The sequence below is a fragment of the Rhinopithecus bieti genome, unplaced genomic scaffold (genome assembly GCF_001698545.2).
Source record: "Rhinopithecus bieti isolate Rb0 unplaced genomic scaffold, ASM169854v2 scaffold_32105, whole genome shotgun sequence".
NCBI lineage: Eukaryota > Metazoa > Chordata > Mammalia > Primates > Cercopithecidae > Rhinopithecus > Rhinopithecus bieti.
This window is the reverse complement of record NW_016814250.1, coordinates 848,605-862,553: the sequence shown is the minus strand read 5'-3', so window position 1 is coordinate 862,553 and position 13,949 is coordinate 848,605. Positions and strand designations below refer to the sequence as shown.

Sequence of the window (13,949 nt, the reverse complement as noted above, 5' to 3'; positions counted from 1 at the left end):
GTTGCTACTAAAAATACAAAAGTAGCCGGGTGTGATGGCACATGACTGTAATCCTCGCTGCTAGGAAGGCTGAGGCAGAAGAATCGCTTGAACCCGGGAGACAGAGGTTGCGGTGAGCCGAGATCTCACCACTGCACTCCAGCCTGGGCAACAGGAGCAAAACTCCTTCTCAAAAACAAACAAACAAACAAACTATATGGACTATGCTAGTATGGGAAAGTCATCAGAAAATAATTTAGTCTAAATAGAGAACACAAATGTATATTAAATACAGTTTATGTAAAAATCATTTCCACAATAAAGAAGGACCTAAAATAGTCATGGTCTTGTTATAGTTCTTGTAATAGGTGTTCCTTGTAAAAGTACTTGGTGTGTTTTATTAACCCCGAATTTAAAGTTCATTATATAATATTTATATCTGAGTTATTTACCTTGGGGTTTTCCAGCTTGTAGTACATTACTGATGTCACAATAAGCATATGACATCAAAATATATATAAGGTGGTTTTGCAAAACCTTTGTTGGGTAAGGGCTAATTTCCACAGTAAAAACAAACACCAAAGTTAAAACAACTAGAATCCTTTGATTCAGGAAGCTAGTAAAAAACTAATAAAATTCAATACATGGTTTTCAAGGTAGTTTATTTGACCTAGTTTAGTCCAATATCTGAACAGATCGGATTTTATGAATAAAATTACCTTATTTTCAGGGAACTGATGAATACTTGCAAAACAGTGCCCTTCTAAGCAGCTATATTAATATATTCTATTTTCTCGACCCGGTCTCACCTCCACCTGTAGCATGACTTGAAGAACCGTGAACAAGAAATTAGAGAGTTTTATATCCTAAGAGTGGGATCGTTTACATTAGATGGTTTTCAGGATTGTCAGAGCAGAAATGAGGGAAGGGTGTCTCCTTCCCAACCACAGATGGGTAGAAGAAAGTGTAGAGGCTGATGGTGCAGAACCCTCTTACCTCCAGTTTCTGTAATTCCCACACGCATAGGGGAACCGCAACCACTATGGACACCAGGTAGATGACCACTGCTAAAGGTCGAATCCACTGTCTCCAGTTCCTCCAGGTACAAGTGCAAGGCATGTTTTCGCACAATCAGATCCGGTTAGCAAGGGAAAAGAGCTCGAAAAGATTGTAATGGGGAGCCCTGTTCTCTGGCTTTTTGTCAACTCGCATACTACGGAGAAAAAGCTGTCGGGTGACTTTACGAACAGCTCAAGCCGCCTCCTGGACCGGCGCTGTGTCTTCTGCTGCTGCTGCTGCTCCTGCAAATGTAGCCGCTCAGGGTGCTATTGGGGAGCAGTGCAGGCAACATTCTTTCTTCCCCACCCCGCATCTACCCGGTTCTACTGCGGTGGAATCCCAGGCAGAGCCGCTGCCCTCACCTGGGGATCGCCCTGAGCTCTGCCTGCACCATGGCTTCCAGGAAAGCAGCACCGACCAGGAACCGGCCTCTAGGGACCCTGCACACTCCGGTTCTGTCTCGCAGCTGCCTGCCCACTCGCTCTTTTCTTTGGGGAATCGAGCTTCCTACCTCCCGCACTGGCAGGCGTCTCTTCAACCGATTCCACTAGTAGGTAAGGCCCCAGGAGCTCACTCACTCGCACGGGACACCCCCTACGGCGGAACCCAAGGCCAAACCAGGACTTTCAGCTCTTTTCCGCTTCCGCCCCTGAGGTCTAAGGCAGGTGATTCGTCATCAGCGCCAAACTGGACCCGCCCCATCCGGCTCACTTTGCTCTCTCTGATTGGTCAGCTGCGGGGGCGGGGCTGCAGGATTGCGTACTGGGGTTAGAAAGAAGAGCAGGTGCATGGAAGTGGGTGGAGTTGCCGCAGGTGGTCCAGTGGGCTATTACAAAGATTCTGGAAGCTGCGGGAATTGTTTGAGGATACTTGAGGCACACCTACTACAGTCTTCTGCTGGAGTTATGCCAGTTTAAAGAAAACTTGGGTAAGGGGCGGTTACTTCAGAGTTGGACTGAAAGAGAGAAGGCCCATCTCTACACAAAACATCCCCTATTCAATCTGGAGTAGATACAGAAGTCGGCTGGAGTAACAAGACAGGGAAGAATGGGAAACCTCCACCTAGTTTTCTGTCAGTTGCTGGAATCTAGGGGCTAGGCCGCTTGGTTATTTCTGGATCCTACAGAAATATCATTCCAAAGGTAGCTTAATTTTAGAATTAACCGCAAATACGGAATGTGCTTTCCACATTTGGAACTCGTGTTAAACATTTACACTCATTTAAGTTTTAAAAAGTTGACATTCTAGCTGACAAAGGAGTTTTATATGCTTAAAGCCTTTAAACAAATAAAGCAAACAAATATCTACTTCTCAATTACATATACAAATGCGTTTTATATTATAATTGTAATTTTCAGGGGGACAGGCACTGTACTAAGTTCATTACCTACATTATGTAAGTTGTTCTGCACAAACATTTTGAGAGGTAGGCATTTTTCCGCTTTATGAAAAAGTCAAGTGGCTAATTTGCTCAGGCTCACTGAGCTAGTTAAGCGGTAGTGTGGAGATACTAACCTTGGTCCTTCTGATTCCAAAGGGCATTATATTTAAGCATTTGACCTGCTAGTGACTGCCACCTGGGGAATTTCCACCTAATGACCATATGGATAAGGAGGCTTGCAACACTGAGTACACCTAGCCCACGATTCTTATAGAGACACTGAAGGAATATTATGAGCCCCTTTCCTGGTATCATCTGTTTGGAGCTTGACCTCCGCTGCCTACTTCCCAGTCATTAACATCTGTATTTTACAACCTGACCCAAACTGCTCTCTACCGGAATAATAGGCCTTTTGTTTGTTCTTCCTAAGCTTACTTGAAAAATTGAAATTAAGGCCAGGCGCGGTGACTCACGCCTGTAATCCCAACACTTTGGGAAGGCGAGGTGGGCGGATCATGAGGTCAGGAGATTGAGACCATCCTGGCTAACAGGGTGAAACTCCGTCTCTACTAGAAATACAAAAAATTAGCTGAGTGTGGTGGCGGGCGCCTGTAGTACCAGCTACTCAGGAGGCTGAGGCAGGAGAAAGACGTGAACCCGGGAGGCAGAGCTTGCAGTGAGCCGAGATCACACCACTACACTCCAGCCTGGGTGACAGAGCGAGACTCTGTCTCAAAAAAAATAAAAAATAAAATTGAAATTAAAAAACATTTCCTGATCATTAAATTAATGCTTGCTCTATTGTTAAGGTTCATAAAAGAGAAGAATAATGAAGAGAAAGTTAACCTTACTCTACAGCCAAGTATAACTACTCTTTATTTTTTGGTACACAGTAGAGGCTATCTTGGATATGCTGTATGCATAGATTGTGCTTTCAGCTACAATGTTTTTTCTGCCTATAATTTTCCCCATTCTTTCTCATGGGCAACCTTTTTTTTTTTTTTTTTACCTAATTTGTGAGACCTTCATTTATTTTTGTTTCCCAATGTATTCTTACAGCATTCATATGGTATTATACTCATTTACTTATTTGCCTTGTTTAGATTTTGAATTCCTAAAGCAAAAATCTAAAACCATTAGAAAAAAACAAAAGAGAGAAGAGATGAGACAGATGCACAAATGATTTCACATACCAGTTTGCGAACTGGAATTCTTCTATGGTGAAATTTCTTCAGATCAGCAGAGAAATTAAAACCAAAATTACATATTAACTATGCCAAATATGAAAATCTGAAATTCAGAATGCTCCAAAATCCGAAAACTTTTGAGTGCTTATATGATGCTCAAAGGAAATGCTTCTTGAAGAACTTCAGATTTTGGATTTTCAGATTTGAGATGCTCAACTGGTATGTATAATGCAAATATTCTCCAATCTGAAAAAATCTGAAATCCAAAACACTGCTGGTCCAAAGCATTTCAGATAAGATATATATGAATTTTTCATTTAGTTAAATTTATTCACTTTTTTTTTTTTTTTTTTTTTTTTTTTTTTTTTTTTTGAGACGGAGTCTCGCTCTGTCGCCCAGGCTGGAGTGCAGTGGCCGGATCTCAGCTCACTGCAAGCTCCGCCTCCCGGGTTTACGCCATTCTCCTGCCTCAGCCTCCCGAGTAGCTGGGACTACAGGCGCCCGCCACCTCGCCCGGCTAGTTTTTTGTATTTTTTTAGTAGAGACGGGGTTTCACCGTGTTCGCCAGGATGGTCTCGATCTCCTGACCTCGTGATCCGCCCGTCTCGGCCTCCCAAAGTGCTGGGATTACAGGCTTGAGCCACCGCGCCTGGCCTAAATTTATTCACTCTTAAGGACCATGCTTTATTTTGAAATTATCTATCCTATTTTTTAATGTGATAATAGATGGTAGTTGTTCTTCAAATGTTTTTACTTTGGAGAATAAAAAGTTGATAGCTTTATTTGCCCACCATTTGTTTCATTTTTCTCTTGACCTGTAAGATCCTAAAGTCTAGTAAGGATAGGGAATGACCACTGGTGTCAGCAGCCATAATGCTGTTAATAAAGCTAATCTAATTGCTTTGCTAGCTATAGGCATTCTCTGCCTTCTTTCTGGATGTGACTTAGCCTAAGCCTGAGGGTGGATCTGAGCTTGACGGTGTTTGAAAAATAAGAAATGATTAAAATTGGCAGGTGGTGCTAGGGTCAAAAACAAGATATTAGTCAACTTCGATGCAAGTTATAGAGGTTAATTGAAGTTTGTTACTGCATCACATGAAAATAGGTGGAATTTGCTATTCTTGAAGGGTAAGTTTGGGTTAATTTGAATTAAGATAATAAGTTAAATGCACTTTGAGGGATCCTGGGGGGTGGACACTGTTAACCCTTTGCCATATATCTCCATTTCTCTATAAATATGTCCACGGTAGTTTTAAAACCTGACTGCAACTTCTTTGATACTCATCTGATAACAAGATAGAGTCTGTGTTCTCTCTCTTACATGTATGTGGGCTTGTGATTGTTTTTAACCAATCTAAGTTGGTGAAAGTCGTCATAGTCACCATATGTGACTTCTGAGGCTAGGTCATAAAAGACCATGCAGTGCCACATTGTCTGCTGGAACAGTTACCTTTTGGAACTCTCAGCCTTCCTGTGAGAAGTTCCACTGCCGGAGGCTGGCAAGTTGTGAGAAAGCCCAAGACAGAGACCCCTTGAAGGTAACACTGGTCAACAGTCACAGCTGAGCCCAGGCTTTGAGTCACCCCAGCCTAGGTGCCAGTCATGTGAGCTGAGAAGCTGATTCCAGCTCCTAGCCATTCTCATCGCTCAGTCATTTGGGTCATCCCAGCTGAGGCCCTAATCCTGGCCAGAGACACACCACGCCTGCTCTGCCTTGTCCTAAGTCTTGACCTGAAGAATTCATGAGGGTAATGATTGTCGTTTTACTTCACTGAGTTTAGGGTTGTTTGTTACACATCTCTTCCAGTGAGTAGAAAACTGAAACAATTGTCTTTTGTCTGTACATTTTTGTACTGTTTATCTAATCTGAAAGAAGTTTCTTGTTTATAGTGACTTTTTTTTTTTTTTTTTTTTTTTTTTTTTTTTTTTTTTTTGCCTGTAGCCTACATACAGTCCATTAGGTTTTTCTTATTTTAGGGATAGGTGGGCTCCAGAGTCTGAGATTGTGCTAACTAACCCATGAGTTAAGTGAGTTTTACATTTAATGGTTGCAAGCATGCAGGGGAGAGATCTGAATCTTTAGAATAAGCTTAATGTTCCAATGTTTCCTTTTTTCTCCTTTCCAACACATGGGAGGGGAAATGGTCTACTATGCCCCAAATGAGTGGAGAAGAAAATAAAAGTAACACAAGTGGTACAATTAAACTTTCAAATCTGAACCTTGAAGCTATTTCTGTCCACTTCTAAGCTTCAACTTTACCTACCACTGTATTTCAGTGGCATTAACTGCATTTACATTGTGCAGCTATCACCCCTATCATCCCTGGAACTTTTTCATCACTCCAAAGAGAAAATGTGTACTCATGAAACAACTCCCCATTAGCCCTTGCCTCTGGCCCTGGTAACCATTGTTCTGCTTTCCGTCTTTATGAATTTGACTATTCTTGGTAACTCATATATGGAATACTATAATATTTGCCCTTTTATATCTGGCTTATTTCACTTAGCTTGATGTTTTCAAATTTCGTCCACGTTGTATCATACATCAGAATTTCATTCCTTTTTAAGGTTGAATGATATTCCTTTATGTGTATATGCCACATTTTGTTTAGCCATTCATCTACTGATATGACACTAGGGGGTTTCCACCCTTTGCCTATTATGAATAATGCTGCTATGAACATGGGTGTACAAATATCTGCTCAAGTGCCTACTTTCAGTTGGTTTTTACATTTTTAAAGAGTTGTAAAAGAATATTTTAAAATATTTACTATGGAACTTTTATAGAAAAAGTTTACCAATCCCTGATTTAGAGTAAATTTTAAAATTTTGATAATGGGCTATTATGAAGTTGTGGAGTGAATCTTTCCATAAAATTCATTCATTTCTTCATGAAGAAGGTGATACTTAAATCTTAGTAGGATTTCTCTAAATATTTGAGGAACTCTGTTTGGTCCCAAGACCAACACTGAAAATTACTGCTTTGTTTTGTTATTAAGGAATAATGAAATTCACTGGTTTGAAAGCAAGATTCAGTGATTTTTAAGGAGCTTCTGCAGTGAATTTAGAATGAAAGAGCACAAGAGTTCTTTAGAGCCAGCATTGAGCTATCAAAAAGCCCCACTGTGTATAATTAGGTATGCAGAAGCTAGAGGCACTGTCCTTTCCACTTTTTATCTGCTACTCTAATTTTACTCTGAGCAGGCAATGTCCTTTGAATCCTAGCATGTCCCTAAGGCAGAAGTTTCCAAACTTTCTTGTTTCACGGTGCCCTTAGAATCTCGCTAGTTTTTTCATGGTGTCCCTTAACCAAAGAAATATCTAATGGTTTCACTTATTAAGTAATTAGGTCCAAACACCTAATTACAGACATTCACATAAGATCTGACAGATGTTTCTGTGTTTCTTTCAAAAGTATAAAACATCCCAAGGTGCTTTGATGAGTTCACTCCAGTACCCTGTCACTTTTCAGCACACTATTTGAGAGTTGCAGTCCTACCTGTGCTTCTGACCTGGGCTAGCCTTTGTGCTTGGCCTTGCTTCTTATTTTATTCCAGATACTATTCCCCACATTTTCAGGGCTTGCCCAACAATTGTTTCTCATGGCTTCCTCTGCTTTACAGATTTAAGTTTTACATTCTTGATTCACATTTATTCCCCAGTATATTAATTTTATATTGGTTTTTTTTATAAAGGTTCTTTGTTTAAACTACTGAAATAAATATTTAAATGAATAGAACATTTGCCCTCATCTTTAAAGACGTGTTACTAGAATTACTTGATTAGTCACTGTTGGGTTCTCTAGTTTCCTCACAAGAAAGGTGATAAAGCAGTTTGAGCACCCAATAGGCCTTAGAAGTATATGTGGTGCTTTATCACTGAGTGAAGAAGGTACTGTGAATGGTGTAAACAACTTACATAGTAAATAATAAATTAGCTTTTCTATAAATTATTGCTCACTAAGTAAGCTTTCCAGTAGCTCTATCTGGTTGGAAAGTTTCTTTTTTTTCCTCTTTCTATCTCCATTGATGTTTTATTTTCAGACCAATTTAAGTGATACTTCTAGAATATCAAGTTTCAGGTTAAAAGGAATGAGAAAAACTTAAATTAACAGATTTAAAACTAGATAATTCCGTAGATTTGGGAGAAAAGGTCTTTTTGGTTAGGAAGAAGATTCTGTGTATTATTAAAATGTGAGAAAGGAAAATATTTTATACTGAGACAAATTCTTTTAGGATTTAAATCAAAATGATTATGCGCTGTATTTGTCCATTAGATGCTAGCCTGCAGTGATTCCCATAGAAAGAAGGCTTTGACTTATGCGAGGTAAAGATAATTCATGGGGAATTTTGTCCTAGTGTGGAGGAGTTTTCTTCTTTGAACATGAGGAGAGGTCTCTATGGAGCCTGAATTTTACCTTTACTTTGCTCATGTATTTAAGGCTGTTGAGTGTCCTTGTGTAAACTCATGAGCACCTGTTCTAGATGGTTTTCTATGGGTAGGATGTGTGTGTTTGCATGCCTGTGTGACTCCTCCCGCACTGTAAAAGGAATGTTCTGTGCATACATTTTCTCTGAATAGAGTCCATCGGGCTTGGGCCATAAATGCTACCTCTACTTATGAGGTATCTTTATGACATAGAGGTAGAACTAGATATTTTTCTCCAATAGTATAAATTCTATGATTTGCATTTTCCAATTTTCTTGTTTGGGAAATGAGAGGAAAATAGAAGAGCAAGGTCTTTGTTTTTTCCCTTCTTGCTTCATCCTCTCCCTAGAACCATGTCTAGGTCAGGATATAAGAATCTGGCAATTGCCCTAGAACCAAGCTTTTAAAATGCTCTCTAGTCTCAGAAATCCCAGCTTTGTGATCAATGTCCCCAGGGAGGAAGATTTAAGGGGAAAAGTATCTTATCTGATGTACAAGATACATCTGTTTTCCATTGCCACCAGAACAAATGAACACAAACTTAGTGGCTTAAGTAATGCATATTTAGTATCTTACAGTGCTGGCGGTCAGAAGTCTAACATGGATCTCAAAGGGCTAAAACCAAGGGGTCAGCAGGCTGCATTCCTTCCTGGAGGTTGTAGGGGAGAATCTATTTCCTTGCTCATTCAAGTCAGTGGCAGAATTCAGTTCCCTGCAGTTGTAGGACAGAGGCCCTGGTTTCTTTCCTGACTGTCACCTGAGGTTCATTCATAGCTTCTAGAGAATGTCCACACTCTTTGGTTCATGGTCAGTCCCCTTCCTCCACCTTCAAAGCCAGCAACAGTGAGTTGAGTCCCTTTCATGTAATATCCCTTGTTCTTCATCTTATACTGTTAAGGACCCACGTGATTAGATTGAGCACACTCAGATAATCCAAGATATTTCCCCCAATTCTTCTTTGTTATTGGTTGACTGATTGTACAAATGGGTCTTGCTATGTTACTCAGGCTGGTCTCAAACTCCTGGGCTCAAGCAGTCCTCCTGACTCAGCCTCCCAAAGTGCTGGGATTACAGATGTGAGCCACTGTGCCTGGCCAATGTCTTCATTTCAAGGTTCTTAATTTTAACCATGTCTACAAAATCCCTCTCTGCTCTGTGAGGTAACATATGCACAGTTTGTGGAATTGGGACATGGACATCTTTTGGGGGAGAATGGTCTGCCTACCACACTGGTGATGTTAAAAGAAATAAGTCTTCAATTTTCAATCATTCCACAGGTCTCAGTTTTGTATATTGTGTATTAATATCCAGAGCCCCTTTTCCGATGCTAAATTTAGACTTTTCTACATACACTGATAAGCATTTGAAGACAATTTTGTTTTTGAGGCAAAGTCTTACTATGTTGCCCAGGTTGGAGTGCAGAACATGATCTCAGCTCATTGCAACCTCTGCCTCCTGAGTTCAAACATTCTCCTGCCTCAACTTCCCAAGTACCTGGGACTACAGGCATGTACCACCACACCTGGGTAAGTTTTTAATTTTTTTAGTACAGGCAGGGTTTCACCATGTTGACCAGGCTGGCCTTGAACTCTTGATCTCAAGTCAAGAGTTCCACCCACTTCGGCCTCCTGAAGTGCTGGGATTACAGGCGTGAGCCACCATGCCTAGCTGACAATTCTTTTATAATATTTAACTACATAGAATAAAGGGCGAGAAATAGTGAGGAGGGATATGGAAATGAGTTTTACTTTTCCTCCCAAAGTGGAAGAAAATAACAACAATCTGTGAACATGTTTAAATGCTGATGGGAAGGAACTGGTAGAGAAGGAGAGTTGAATGTGGGAAACTGGAAATTATCCCCTGAATCTCTTCTTCCTTTCTGTCATAGTAAAATAGTTTCAGTTAGGCACCTGGCCATCCAGCTAGAAACTACATTTCCCTAACTCCCTTGCCACTAAGAGTCTGAATAGTGACTAGGTTCCCCTAGTAATGCACTCTCTTGGTACGCTGGAAGGCAGAATGAGGTATCCAGCACAGTTGTGGTCTTCCAGTGGAATGCCAGGGTTCATCATTCAGAAACTGGTGGCAGTGGCAGTTTTTAAATTTGCCTATTCAAAGCCCTGTTTTTAGCAACCAGCTCTCCTACTACCTAGCAGGAGGTTTGGAGAACACCTCTTCACCAAACACTGGGGAAGGGGCCCCTCTCGGTAACTGTCCTCTGACTTCCAGAAAAGACAATGGAAATGCTGCAAAAATGGCATGTCCTGATTACAATGAGAAAATGGGATTCCAGAGAGATAGAGGGTAGGTGGGAGATGTTAACAGACAAAGACAAATTTATGTGCAGTTAATACAATGCGTCATGGAGAAGGAATGGTCATAGGACTGTTTTGAAATGAAATCAAGGAGCAGCTTGAGGTCCACTGAGTTGAGCTAGACCTCTAAGACTACTGGGCAGAAACAAACTAGACACCATGTTAGGATTCATGGCTCCCTACCATAGTCTCAGAACTCAGTCCGTGGATAGATGAAGCCCCTCAACAGAGGTTGAGGCCAGGTGCTTCTGAAGAAGAACTCTGTACTTTAGCCATAGTATATCCAGTGGATTTCCTCCCAAGTCTTCCACAGGGTGACCTGGAGCTATTCACCCAGGGGTCTGCGGACTGGCAGCAGGGAATTTAAAATGTACTGGTTACCATCACAGACTGGCTCTGATTTTACACTTATGCCAGAGACGAAAAACATTACAATCATCTGCCAAAGTAGGACTTACAGATGTCAGGTGTTAGATGAATTTGTGGCTCCAATTCATGTAACAGTGGACCTACTGGGATTGCAGGCCCATCCAGTGTATATTATCCCAGGCCCAGGATTCATGGTGGGAATACATACACACACATATATGAATACATGTATATGCATATACATACACATATACTTGGTAACTAGCAGGATACCACTCTGGTTCCCTGTCCTGTTGAGTGAAGGCTACTATGAAAGGAAGGACCATCTAGGGCCTCTGGAGCTCTTCCCAAACAATTCACCAATCTAGTAAACAGTAAGCGATCCTTCTGGGGGGATTGTAGAAATTACTGCTGCCATAAAGACCTTGAGAGAAGCAGGGGTAGTGATTCCTACTATATCTGCATAAAACTTTTCTGTTTGGCTGGAACAAAAGCCTGACAGGCCTTGAAAATGACAGTGGATTATTGCAAACCTAATCAGGTGGTGACATTAGTTGCAGCTATGGTTTTGGATACAGGATATTTACTGAAACAAATTATCCCCCCAGGCACCTGACATACAACTGTTGTCCTGGAAAATGCATTCTTTCCCATCCTAACCAGTAGTGAAAATCAGAAGCAGTTTGCATTTATATAGCAGAGACAAGGGTATATCTTTATTGTATTCTGTGGAATATCACACAACTTCTTTACATTGATGATCACGTTGTTTGTTGGACCTAGCGAGAAGGAAGTAGAAAATATATATGCAAAGGGTGGGAGATTAAACCCTCTGAAAGTTTAGGGCCCTGCCATCACTTTGGTGACGTTTCAAAAGGGTCCAGTGGTTTGTAGCATGTTAGGAAATCACAAATGGCAGGACTTTGCACCCTCCACCACAAAGAAAAAAGCACTGTATTTGATAAGCCTCTGGATTTTGGTGACAGCATATACCACATTTGGGCATGCTGCACTAACCGACTTAGGAAATAACCCATAAGCTTCCAGTCTTAAGGAAGTTCTGGAACAAGAACAAGACCTGCAGCAAGTCCAGGCTGGGTTGAAGGTTGACATGCCACTTGAGTCTTATGACCTGGTGGATTCAGTGGCATTGGAACTGTGCATGGCGGCAGAGATGCTGTTTGGAGACTCTGGCAAGTCCCAGAACAAAGTACTTGGTTGTCTAGTGACTGGACAACCTAAAACAGCCACCACAAACTCTCATCTAATCACTGAACCATAAAACTGGGCATGCCCAGTAGTATTCCATTGTAAAATGGAAATGGCAATTATGAGACGCAGCCCTAACAGGTCCAGAAGATACCAATAAACTATTTTGTAAACTGAGCATGAGCAAAAGGCTAAGACTCATGTCTTATTGTGAGTTGGTATCAATTCAGACATACTCTCACCTGAAACCTAAAATATTAGTATAGTTACATTTAAGATGTGAGAAATTGGGAGGGAGAAACAACCAAAAACTCAAAATACAGTGACTACAATCCTCCAAGTTGAAAACTGTATGGATATTGTAACTTTTCATCACCTCTAAAAGACACGTGGGAAGGGAGGAGGGGGAGAGGTTAGTCAATGAATACAAAATTACAGCTAGAGAGGAAGAATGAGTTCTGGTGTTCTGCAGACAGCTCTAAGTTACCTGGTTGTGATGCTCACACATATCTAGTTTTTTTTTTTTTCTCCTTCTAGGAACCTGAAAGATTACACTTTGCTGTCCTCCTTGCAACTGGGGCCATGCGGTCCTGGCCAATATGTTATGAGGTGAAGTCACATGTATCACTTTCAGGCTGAAATATTTAATTGCTGGTGTAAGAATCTCTTGCACTCTCTTCCCTACTTCAGCAAACCTTGCTACCTAGAACAGCTGGAATGATCCTAGATGACTGAAACCTACAATGTGTTGGTCAACACTAAATAAGGTCAAAGTACTTAAAAATCTTTCCTTTTATGTTTAGTTGATACACAATAATTGTCTATATTTACGTGATATTTTGATACATGTATAAAATGTGTAATGATCAAATCAGTGTAATCAGCATATTCATCACCTCAAGCATTTATCATTTCTTTGTGCTGTGAACATTCAAAATTCTCTTTTCTAGCTTTTTGAAAATATACAATAAATCGTAGTTAACCATTTTCACCCTAATGTCTGCAGAACACCAGAACTCATTCCTCCTCTCTAGCTGTAATTTTGTATTCATTAACTAACCTCTCCCCCTCCTCCCCACCCACCTGTCTTTTCTAGCTTTTAATATCCACAGTTCTACTGTCTGCTTCCATGAGCCTACATGTGAAAGAGAAGATGAAGTGCTAAAATTTCCTTGGCATAACATAGAGGGATAAATGTAAAGACTTTGGAAATAGAGATACTAGAGTAGATTTTTCATGTGTAGCCCACCCAACCACTCTCCTTCTAATGTTATCTCCCCAAGAAGGGGCCTGATATGTAGTGATGTTTGTGATCATAAATATCAAAATAGAGTCACTTATGACAAGTGACTCAGGCCATGGTCAAAGTGGAAACCATGTGCAGGGTGAAGGGAACTAACCACACCTGATGTAATTGTCAAATAATTGTTTTGCGTGAACACGTGGAATAATTTTTAAAAATGATTAGTGATCATATGATTCAGTCAAGAGTCCAGCTGAAAACACATGGTAAATTAAATCGAGTGATTTGAAGAGAGTTTAATAGGTTATTCACAAAGGCGTGGGCGAGGAGTATGGAAATCATTTGGGATGGTGCAGTAACGGGACAAAAAGGAAGAAGTAATGACTTCTAACGGGAGGTAGACAGGCTGTGTGAATGAGCCATCTGAAAAGAGCTGTGACCTTCTGTGCAGGAATGAGCCCCCAGAGGGGAGCTGAAACAATGAATGCTCAACCTCCCTCTCCTCCCTTGTCTGATCTCTGGTTACTGCCCGCTCTTGGCCAAACCTGATGGAAGCCAGAGGACAGGGAAGCCTGTTGTCATCCAAACAGATCAGCCTCCCAGGGCACAGAGCACAATAGAGAAGGGGAGACAATGGATTTGGTGTGACAAATGGAAGAATTCCAACCCAATATAATGAAACAGAAAATATTTAAAACACACGGTAGCACAAAATATTCCAATTCCCCGATGCTCCCATTACTGCATAACATATTTTCCTTTTTTTTTTTTTTTTTTTT

At 40.8% G+C, this 13,949-nt stretch overlaps 1 long non-coding RNA gene across 1 annotated transcript in view; it reads left to right on the top strand.

Moving 5' to 3' along the window:
- Positions 1-5,092: 5,092 nt before the first annotated feature.
- Positions 5,093-13,949, top strand: part of LOC108514050 (uncharacterized) — a 78,636-nt gene continuing 69,779 nt past the window's right edge. Inside the window, exon 1 of the long non-coding RNA XR_001881092.1 lies at positions 5,093-5,354. This is a non-coding gene — a long non-coding RNA (uncharacterized LOC108514050). The remainder of the gene's footprint in view (positions 5,355-13,949) is intronic.